The 10,374-nt window shown below is 38.3% G+C and overlaps 1 pseudogene; it reads right to left on the bottom strand.

Moving 5' to 3' along the window:
- Positions 1 to 4,872: 4,872 nt before the first annotated feature.
- Positions 4,873 to 9,558, bottom strand: LOC130965955 (serine carboxypeptidase 3-like; annotated as a pseudogene).
- Between the last annotated feature and the right edge of the window lie 816 nt (positions 9,559 to 10,374).

Raw genomic sequence — 10,374 nt, 5'->3', positions numbered from 1 at the left:
GCTGGGGCTATGTAGGGTTCAAACGTTTGGGGTTTTCTTTCTTTTTTTTTTTTTTTAGAGATAAAACGACGCCGTTTAGGAGTTTACTTTCAAACCAAAAAACCCGTTAAAAAACCGGACGGTTCTACCGGTTCACCGGTTAACCGCCGGTTTGACCGGTTTTTTCACCGGTTTTTTGCTAAACGGTTTTTAACCTTACCCGGACCGGCTTAGTGACCGGTTCCCGGTTAATCCGGTTGAACCGGCCGGTCCGGTTCGGTTTTCAGAACCATGGAACAGATATAGGAAGCAGAAACATGTTCAAATTCAACTTTAGCCCAATTTAAGCAGCAAAAAATTGAAGCATCAAAATTAAACAGATATAGGAACAGAAACATCAAAGATAAACATGAAGTCATGAACAGAAAGGAACATGAACAGAGAGCAACATGTTTTCTGTGATACAGAGGAACAGGAACAAGAACAGAACCATGAACAGAAACATGCCCGCATACATGAACCGAGGTGGAAGGCAGAGTATTACCGGCGACGACGGTGGAGGTGGAGAGCTGGGCGACGACGGTGGAGGTGGGGAGCTGGGCGACGGCGATGGAGGAGAGGCGCGACGGTGGAGGTGGAGAGCTCGGCGACGACAGTGGAGGTGGAGAGCTGGGCGACGACGGTGGAGGTGGGGAGCTGGGCGACGGCGATGGAGGAGAGGTGCGACGGTGGAGGTGGCGAGTTGGGCGACTGCGATGGAGGAGCGGAGCTCCGCAACGGCGATGGAGGAGAGGTGCGACGGCGATGAGGGGCTGTGGCCTGTGCGAGGGTGAGAGGGTGAGAGAAACTGAGATACTGACTGAGGGTGGTGGCTGGTGGCAATTAGGGATTTAGGGTTCGTGAAGGAAACCTGATGCTGATAGAGTGATAGCCCTTTTCTCTTTTTTTTTTTTCTTCTTCAAAACGACGCCGTTTTGAAGTTTAGTATTCAAACCAATAAACCGTGAAAAAACCGAACGGTTCTCCCGGTTCACCGGTTAACCGCCGGTTCGACCGGTTTTTTCACCGGTTTTTTGTCAGCCGGTTTCTGACCTTACCCGGACCGGTTAGGTGACCGGTTCCCGGTTTTTCCGGTTGAACCGGCCGATCCGGTTCGGTTTTCAAAACCATGATTTTAATACACATGATTTAACAGAGTAACAGAGCAATCAGAAGTTCAAAACCATATGATACAAATTTGCAAATTTGTAAATTTTCAACCATCAGCAACCAGCAAATTCAAGAGTACAAGACAGATCTATCAACAACAGGAAATTACAATTTACAAAACATTCAGAACCAAACTTCAAACCAAGACCGAAAAAGAAGAATTGAAGAAAAATGGAACAAAAATTGAAGAAGAATACCGAAGAAGAAGACCGAAGAACAACAATTTCGGAACTTCAAACCAAGAAGACTGAGCCCTCAGTGAAGATGAAGAGGAGAAGCCACTAACCTGGGTTCCATGCCGAGAAGCCAGTGAAGATGAAGAGAACATGCCGAGCAACTGGGTTCTGGACACGGGGAAGAGGAAGAAGCGGCGGCGCTGAGGACCTGGGGACGGCGGCGGCGCTGACGACCTGGGACCGGCGGCGGCGAAGAAGGGGTAGGGTTCCCTTTGCTTCAGAGTTCAGAGTTCTCCAATCCAGGGTGTGAGTGAGTGACGAATGAATTGGGGGAATAAGGGTTGGTTCACACTTCACGGATCTGTTTCGTTTTTTTAACAAATAGAAAACGGCGTCGCTTTATTCGAACCGGTCGGTTACCGGTTCGGTCCAACCGACCGGTTCTCGGCCGATTCGATGGTTTTTGTACGGTTTTTCTTCCAACGGTTTTGGATAGTGGACCGGACCGTTTATAGTAATGGTTTTTGTGGCTTCTGCATTTAGCATAGTCCAAAGTTTTTTATCGGAAAAAAAATAGAAGGAATGAAACAGAAAAACACACAGGCACACACACCCTATTCTGCATAATCTGATTTAAACACTTTTGATTCTCTTTGGTTCTTTTCGGAGGCCAAATCTGTGCATTTTTACAGTTTTGAAATACCTTGGACTGTTCTGTTGTTTTGTCCTGCCTTGTCTTGTTTGTGTAGTGCTAGTGACTTTGCCTTATTATACTAATGAAGAGAAGAATTTTCTGGTGTGCATGTGCACATTGATGAGCTATCAGATTTATATCATGTGAAATCCAAGAAGTCGTAGAGATAGTTTACAGAAATATGAGCTGTAGTTATAAAACAAGACTTGGTAGGATACCAATTATAACTACCATTTTCTTTTGTTGTATTATTTCTCTTCATTTTGCTGGACTTGAGGCTCTGGAAATGTTATTGCTTAGGACTGCAGCATCAATGACAAGCTGGGAGTTGTTATAGTTGTGCATTTAGTAATAATTGTGAAGATCGTTGATTGCTGGGGCTAAAGTGTGTTGTTTATTGTCTGATATATATTGATATTTACATTATGCAGGCGTACAAGGAGTGGATTCTTAAGACAATTGAAGATACCTGGAATCTTTTCCATCACAAATTCACTGCTCTTTGGGATGAGCACAGACATGGTGCGGGTGAGGCATATCTTCCAGCTATATATAACAATCCTAAGGTTCAGCTGCTTGTACAGAAGAAATACATGACAAATTTGTTTCATGATAGTCTTGGGTTTGGTGCTGTCAAAATGATAAGGTGAAATTGCTGATCATCATTTTTAACCAGAATGCTATATGTTTAATGGGACTTATTTTGTTAGTTAGATATAAAACTATTTGAGAACTTATGCTTAAATTGGGCAATTGACTTGATCAGACACTTTTTGACCAAAATGGCGACAATTTTTATTGTAGTTTGCATTCTTCCTATAAAAAATATGGAATGGTAATATTAGAATGTGTCTTTTGCATGACTCTAGTCTAAAGTGCTCGTGTGAGGAACATATTAGGTATAAAATTCAATGACAATGTTGGAATTGCTCTCTACTTTCTAATGTGTATATAATCATTTACACTGATGTTTAGTTGAGGAACTTGTGATTCACAGTTTAGTCCCTACAATGTTCTGAAAGAAGGCATATACACTTATTGGGCTCCAGAGGAGTATTAATCAAGGTGGATATTGTACATAGATCTTCAAGAACTAGTATCTTTTAATGTTCTGCAACTACAAGAGCCTATTCAAATGGGACAAAGAGTGAGTGAATTTCACCTCGAGGCATTGCAACAAGATGGTGTATGGAAGAGAGTTACAAATGGCACCACAATTGGATATCAGAGGCACAATTGGATATCAGAGGCTTTTGTTGTTTCCAAAAGTAAAATCTCAGCATTTGATGCTTGTTATTAACAAGTCTAGAGCTGATCCACTGATATCATACTTGGGGATCTACATAGATCCAGTTACCATTTGGAGCAGCATATATGATGATACAGTATTAACAAGCCATTTCAATGCCATTCAAGTTATTCATATTATCACACAAGACAACTCTCATACTGGTACTTCAACAGCTACAATGTAAACTTACTCAGTTATTTTTCTTGTAGTTGTATGTTACACAGAAATAGAAGAAAATTTTTTGCTCATTTATGTATGTGTGAATTGGTATCTATTTTTCTCCCCATGTATTTTGTAGAATCTTGTAGAGGACTCGTCTCTCAATAAGGAGAGCAGTAATCTGTGTAAATTGCTGTGTAATTTACTTTCATAGTATCAAGAACAAATCTTCCAAGTTCCAATGGTCATTAACTTGCACGCATTGGCCTTCAAAATTTCTAAAATAAATTTTTTTTGTTGACATGTTTATTAATAAATCAAAGAAATTAATAAGTTCACTAATATGTATAAACTAAAACTTCAGTAAATTAAAAAATGAACTAAGTGCAAAGCTCATTCTTTCACTTGTTCTATTTTAATTTGCTCATATCATAATATCCTTTTTAATTGGATTTTATTTATTTATTCATTATTTTCTTAGTATATTAGAACTTTAAAAGGGTTGATAGAGATATTCATAGTAATTGAGAATGGAAGCAGCAAGGATGGTAATCTTCTACCCCCTTCATTTGGAATTTGGATTATCCAAGCTCTCAATGATGTAGAGCGTGAACATAGAGTTTATACTGTGAAAGATTCCTTCTCCCCCCCCCCCCCCTTTTGAGTCCTTCATCCAGCTTTGAACCTGGTTTGTATCTGCAGGTGTGACTGTAAATAAGATTCTGGAGGGAGAGATGTTCACTATGTCTCTAACCAAGCCCCTCAATGGCAATGCTAGACATCTAAGGCTTGCATCGACTATTCCTTTGAGCTCTACATTTCAGCCCATCATTCAGGTTTTAAGAGAATACTACACATCATCACGTACTAGTTCATAGTCACAATTTATTTGTGTAAAAATTTTAAGTGAAAATCATTTTACAGTGGCATAATTAAGGTACAAGAAGGTGGGAAATAAATTTTAGTTATTTTCATTTTATGTTAGCCATGATTCATGAGAAAGAAATATTAGCTCCATTTAGTTTACTTGTTTGGATGGTGTCTCCATACTGAAAACTCTCTATTTCATTATACAGTCTTTGTGTATAATTTTTAGTCCTCTTTTTTTTAATATATGTGCCAGTTAATGGCATGACAAAGTAAAAGAGAAAAGAAAAAGATCATTCACTAAGGATCATGGCATCATGCTGAACTAACATATTTATTCAAAGATTTATTTCTAAATGAATAAAATCAAATACAGATTTACGCACAATTTCAGGGATAGTAGTAGAAGCTAGACAATCCCATATATTATGCATGGAGCCATGCCCACAAGTTAATATGATCACAAGCTATGCCTTGTTATTTTTGCTTTGAGTCCATCATTTAGGAGAGACATTCGCTCCACTCTTTTTCGGTGTTAGTTTTCCTTGCATCCAGTTTGTTAGCATCTGAAGTGCAGCTTTTGGTTGATCCATAGGAACCATGTGCCCAGCTTCATTCACCTGTTTTTTCACAAAATAAAGTTATCAAAAGTGGATATAACAGTGTCAACTCAAGAACACACCCTTGAACACAAACCTTGAGGAACGCAAGAGGTCCATGGCTTTTAAGAGTCCCTGCTGCCGCGCCATTTACCAAAAATGGGACATTAGAAGCTGCTCCAAACTCCTTTTGACCTGACCACTCCATTGCATGAACCCACCTTGAATTCCCTGAGCAATGAGAAACAAAAGCATTAAGAATGCTGATAATTGCACTTCTTTTTTTGTCCTTCCAACACAACCAACTTTAGCTTCAAATTAATTGAGTTGGCTGCAAAAAGCTTACCAAGCCAATTGCATATGAGATCTTCTTCTCCAGCATATACAAGAACCTGGCTTCCATCCTTAAGAAGCATCGGAAATATGGTGATAAGTCTTCAAAAACCCTGCAATGAGATTGCCAAAACGTTTGCTTCCAGCAGGTGGCTCGTATGGAAAATAAGAACTATTTTTTAAAGTGCTTGCAAGATAAGCCAAAAAAGGAATCTTCTCATCGGCAACAGAATTATCCTCAAAGGACAAATCTAGAGAGCTGCTGATCCCTTGAAATCAATTTTTAAGAAACTCAAAAATAACTTTGATCTGTCATATACAAATGGATTTTGCATCAATTTCCTTCAGAAAAACAGATATTATCTTCTTGAAATATCAAGCTTTAGAGAAGCACCTACCTAGGTAGGATTACGAAGTTGACAACCGTAAACTGATAAAGCATGAGAAATTCTGCCACCAGCCTTTCCATAGGCCCATGCTGTCCTTGCACAAATAGGCTGATCACCAGAAAGTCCCATAAAGAATTCAAAACAGTGGAGGCTATTCTTCTCAATCTCGACCAATGCTGCAATATCTGTGTCACTAGCCTATACCAATATTTCTCATTAATATTGCACTTTCACTGGAGAATTGATGTATAGCCAAATATCTGTTTTCTAAATTCTAACCTAAAGAATTTTGGTTTGCTAAAGCTTTGTAATGCAGAAACCCCGTCGTTCAAACAACCTTTTGCAAACAGCTTGACCTGGTCGTCCTCCCATATTGAAGATCATAATTCCGGCAACTTTGATTACTGATATCCCCTCTTCAACCGCCCTAGCAATTAAACCCAAGCCAAACTAATCCTCCACAAAACCCTAAATACAAAGTAAAGTAAATATGAGAATGCTGCATTAAATCATCTAATACATCAATCAAAGATATTTCTACAAAGCCAAAACAACTTATCACAAGAGTGTATCAAGGATAAGTTGTGCAAGTAGAAGTAAAATCTTATTAATAAGATTCTTCTAGACTTCTAGTGGCTTGGAACATTTATGAATTATTTCATGAATAAATGGAAAAAGCTTGCTCTAAAGAACAATACGAATATACAATAATAACTAAGCATGTGACTTAAAGAAAGTTGGAGCCAACCAAAAAATCCAGTGGTGTATAACTTTTTTCCTTTCAAATTGATGAGGTTCACATTAAAGTACCTAGCATGAAAGAATGCAAGACATAATTGTCAAGCTCCAGCAAAAGAGCAAATGACCATCATAATAGAATAAGAATCCATTTACCTGAAGTGCACAATAATTACTCAATGCATGAAGGAATTCTTCATTTGCATTTTCTGTTATCATCTTAGACATTGCATCTGGATTTGGATTAAGAATCTGCATAAAGCCAACTTTAGCTTCAAATTAATTGAGTTGGCTGCACAAAGCTTACCAAGCCAATTGCATATGAGATCTTCTTCTCCAGCATATACAAGAACCTGGATTCCATCCTCAAGAAGAGCCGGGATTCCAACTTCGATATTTCTCATCCAGTCCTGCATCATAGCATCATAGACTGTGCTACTACACGAAACAAAGTCCAAGTTCCTAACACCTAAAGCATCCGTAACTGTCTTCTCGTTTAAGAATGTCTCTACATTAGAGAAGTCATAACACAGATTTCCCTCACATTTCTTTCTAATGTCATAGTACTGCAGTTTCAATAGTAGAAGAATTCATAAGTGAAACTATGGTAGGTTTTTTAGGTAAATAATTAGATTGGTAAGAAAAGTGTACTATGTTCTTATGATACGATACATTAATATTGCTGGTGATGGACATTATCCGACTGAAGATGGCATTGCATTTATATAATGAAGTCATACATGCATCTCCACCATCGGTACCTGACAAATACAATATAATTTAAGGGTGTCAAACAAGTAAAATTACATATTGTTTGAGCAATAAGCTGGTAAGTTTTCTCCCATCCTGTTTTTCTTTTCTAAGATCATTCATCATGGGGTTAAAAAATTTAATTTGTAACCTAACATAACATACCACAGCTTTTTATGGCATCTTTGCATGATGGGATCAACTTGCTGATACTATCATAATCAGACTTTTTAATCAGTCATCTGTCTAATGCATAGTCTGTGTATGCTTAGTACTGAATTTCTGGATTGGTCAGACCATTACCAATAGCAAAACCCTGTTTATGAAATTGATCAAGAAAATTAGTATAATTATTATCAAGTAAAGGTAATTAACAAACCTTGTAATGTACGTAGACAGTTTTGATACCTTGCGATTGATTATTATTCCTTCCTTTGCTTTGTTGCCTTGGTGAACCCTTGATGCAAGAGCTGGAATGTAGTGTCCAGCATATGACTCTCCAGTGATATAAAAATCATTCTTGACAAATAGAGGGTGCTCCTTGAAAAAAGCCTGCCATTGATGCAGAATAGGAGTCTACTAATTATTTTTACCACCATGCATTTTCACTTTATGAATTGTTTTGTTTAGTCACAATTATAAAATAGACTTTACCTGCAAGAAATCATAGAGATCATTGCTAACACCTGCTTCATCATGGTGGTTGTCATCATCATCAGAAGTATAACTAAAGCCTGTCCCAATAGGCTGGTCTACAAAAAGAATATTTGATGCCTAAAATCAAAAGTAAACATTGATGCCAACCATAACCAATAAAGCTTATGTAACAGTTTGATTCTCTGAGATAGGTGCCAGCCATAGCCCTATGTGTGAATGTGCTGAGAGACATAAGTTATGACATTCTTTTTTGTTAACTATTCTCAAAAGCGAGGCATTTGCATGGAATGAACATGTTAAAGTAACATTTTGAGAGAAAATGCAGGAGAAAATTTATAGGCACCTTGTCCCAGCCAAATTCATTCTAAACAAGAGACAAGTTCTTTGTGATTTGGAAAGGACAATTCTCATAAAATAAAGCAAGCTCACTGCTACACCCTGGTCCTCCGGTCAACCATATGACAATAGGGTCATCCTTCTTATTGAGAGATTCGAAGAAAAAGTAGAACATCCTGCACCATTGATTTGAAGAGAGTTTGGGGGGGATTTCATGCAGTTAGGACCATAGATTAGTGCCTTAATATATGTATATTTTGGCTAAAAAATAAGTTTGATTTTCTTAATATGCAAGGAAACAGGCAAGCGTTGTTTATAAGCCTAAACCAGTACAAGTCATGTGATGATAAATAAATATTTGAGCCTTAATCATTTAAAGAATCTTTACAACTCATGAAACAGCTTGAGTTATATGAGAAAGTGGCAAGAAATTTAACCTTGTTAACCAAAATATCCAACTTCTTGGCAGTTATTTCTCTCAATAACTGCATAGAAGTGTTATAGAGCTTTCTTTGACATGAAGCTAGCAGAGAATTTGATAAGTAAATAACTCAATTTGAACTTTAAATTGCATAGCAGGGTTCATAAAAGAATTGCTATAGAGCTTTCTTTAACTAACCTTTTGGATCATTGATAGCCTTAGATCCAGCACAGCATAGTGAAAGAACTTGAAGCCTCAAGGATAACTTCAGAATAGACGGACTCTCATGATTATAAAAGAGTAGGGTCATCCCCGCAAGGAAACATGCTTTCAAGAAAGACGATGCCACTGAACTAAAAGAGTATAAAAGAACTAAATTTCAATCACCAAAAGAGTATAAATTCATACATAGTCAAATGGAGACATTAAATAATCCGGCAAACAAATACCAACACAAACGTAAACAAAATATAATGTCGTATGTCACTAGACGGTTCATATCCAGTTTAAGATAATTAGTAGTACAAGAATAGAACCAACTCTTTATTATATCCCCATTTACTAATTAAACCTGATGATGTTCACATTGAATAACACAGCATATGGCCTTGCCTTGTTCTTTCTCCTGAGAAGAACAAACAGCACATCAAGTTTTAGTCTATCTGTGTCCATGATGTCTGGAAATTCTTTAACTTTCTCGGCAAAGCGTTCGAAAAGCTCATCAACTATTTCTGCTCCAAAGTGTTTCTCAATCATCCCTTGCAGTGCAGCTCTGAACCATGAAACAAATATTTGCACAGTTGGCAATGACACCATGTTCTTGAATTCCAATATTTCCATCCACTCAATGCTGAAACATTCATCACATCCTCTAAGAATTTCCTTCACAGCCTTAACAGAAGGGTATATCAAAGGCACATTGAATGAATCCACTTTTTCTTCACTAATTACTCCCTGCATTAATGATAATTAATCAATCAATTTGTTTCACTCTTCATTAGTAATCAAATAATCATTCAATAAAAAATTAAAACACAAAACATTCAAATATTCAGTAATCAAATAATCATTGAACATGACATAAATAAAAAAAGCAGAAGAAGTTAGCAGTGAACTGACCGTCGAAGTCTAAGGTTTTTTTCTTGGTTGAGCTTCTGCTCTCTGAACTCGAAGGAAGGAAACTGGAATGGAAATGGGTTTTTCTTCTGAGCAGTCTGAGAAGAGGGGGGCAGAATCGTGACGGAGACAGAGGCCAGGCGACGAACACAACTCAGAAGACGATGGTGGGTTGGAAGAATCTGCGATGACCAGACGAAGACGATGGTGACTGAGCGCCAGACGGACGGCGGCAGGAGCGCGATGGAGCAGATGAATACCAGGAACTGACACGCCGAGCTCGAGGAAGAAGAAGCTGCAATTCTTGAAGGAGGAAGAAGCACGGACGACCAGACGACGATGGTAGTGCCTGAGAGCGACGGACAGTGGCAGTCCTTGTGGCAGTGGTGGAGAGGCTAGGGTTTCCTGTTTTAACTCCCTTTTTTGATTTGGGGAGAAGCTGTTAAGATAGGGGTTTGGAAATTGGAATGAAGACTGAAGGTAAGGGGAAGGTCATCCGTGCGGGAACCAAAACGATATAGTTTAATCCAAAACGATAGCGTCTTATGTGAGACGCACATTGAGACAGATGAGAGAGATGGAGGAGCAGAGAGACGGAGAAAGTTTCTGAACCCACCCAGATGAAGAATAATTTTGATTTTTTATTTTTTTATATATTTT

This window comes from Arachis stenosperma, chromosome 3, assembly GCF_014773155.1.
Source record: "Arachis stenosperma cultivar V10309 chromosome 3, arast.V10309.gnm1.PFL2, whole genome shotgun sequence".
Classification (NCBI taxonomy): domain Eukaryota; kingdom Viridiplantae; phylum Streptophyta; class Magnoliopsida; order Fabales; family Fabaceae; genus Arachis; species Arachis stenosperma.
Note: the sequence above shows the minus strand (reverse complement) of the source record. Positions and strands in the feature narration are given on the sequence as shown.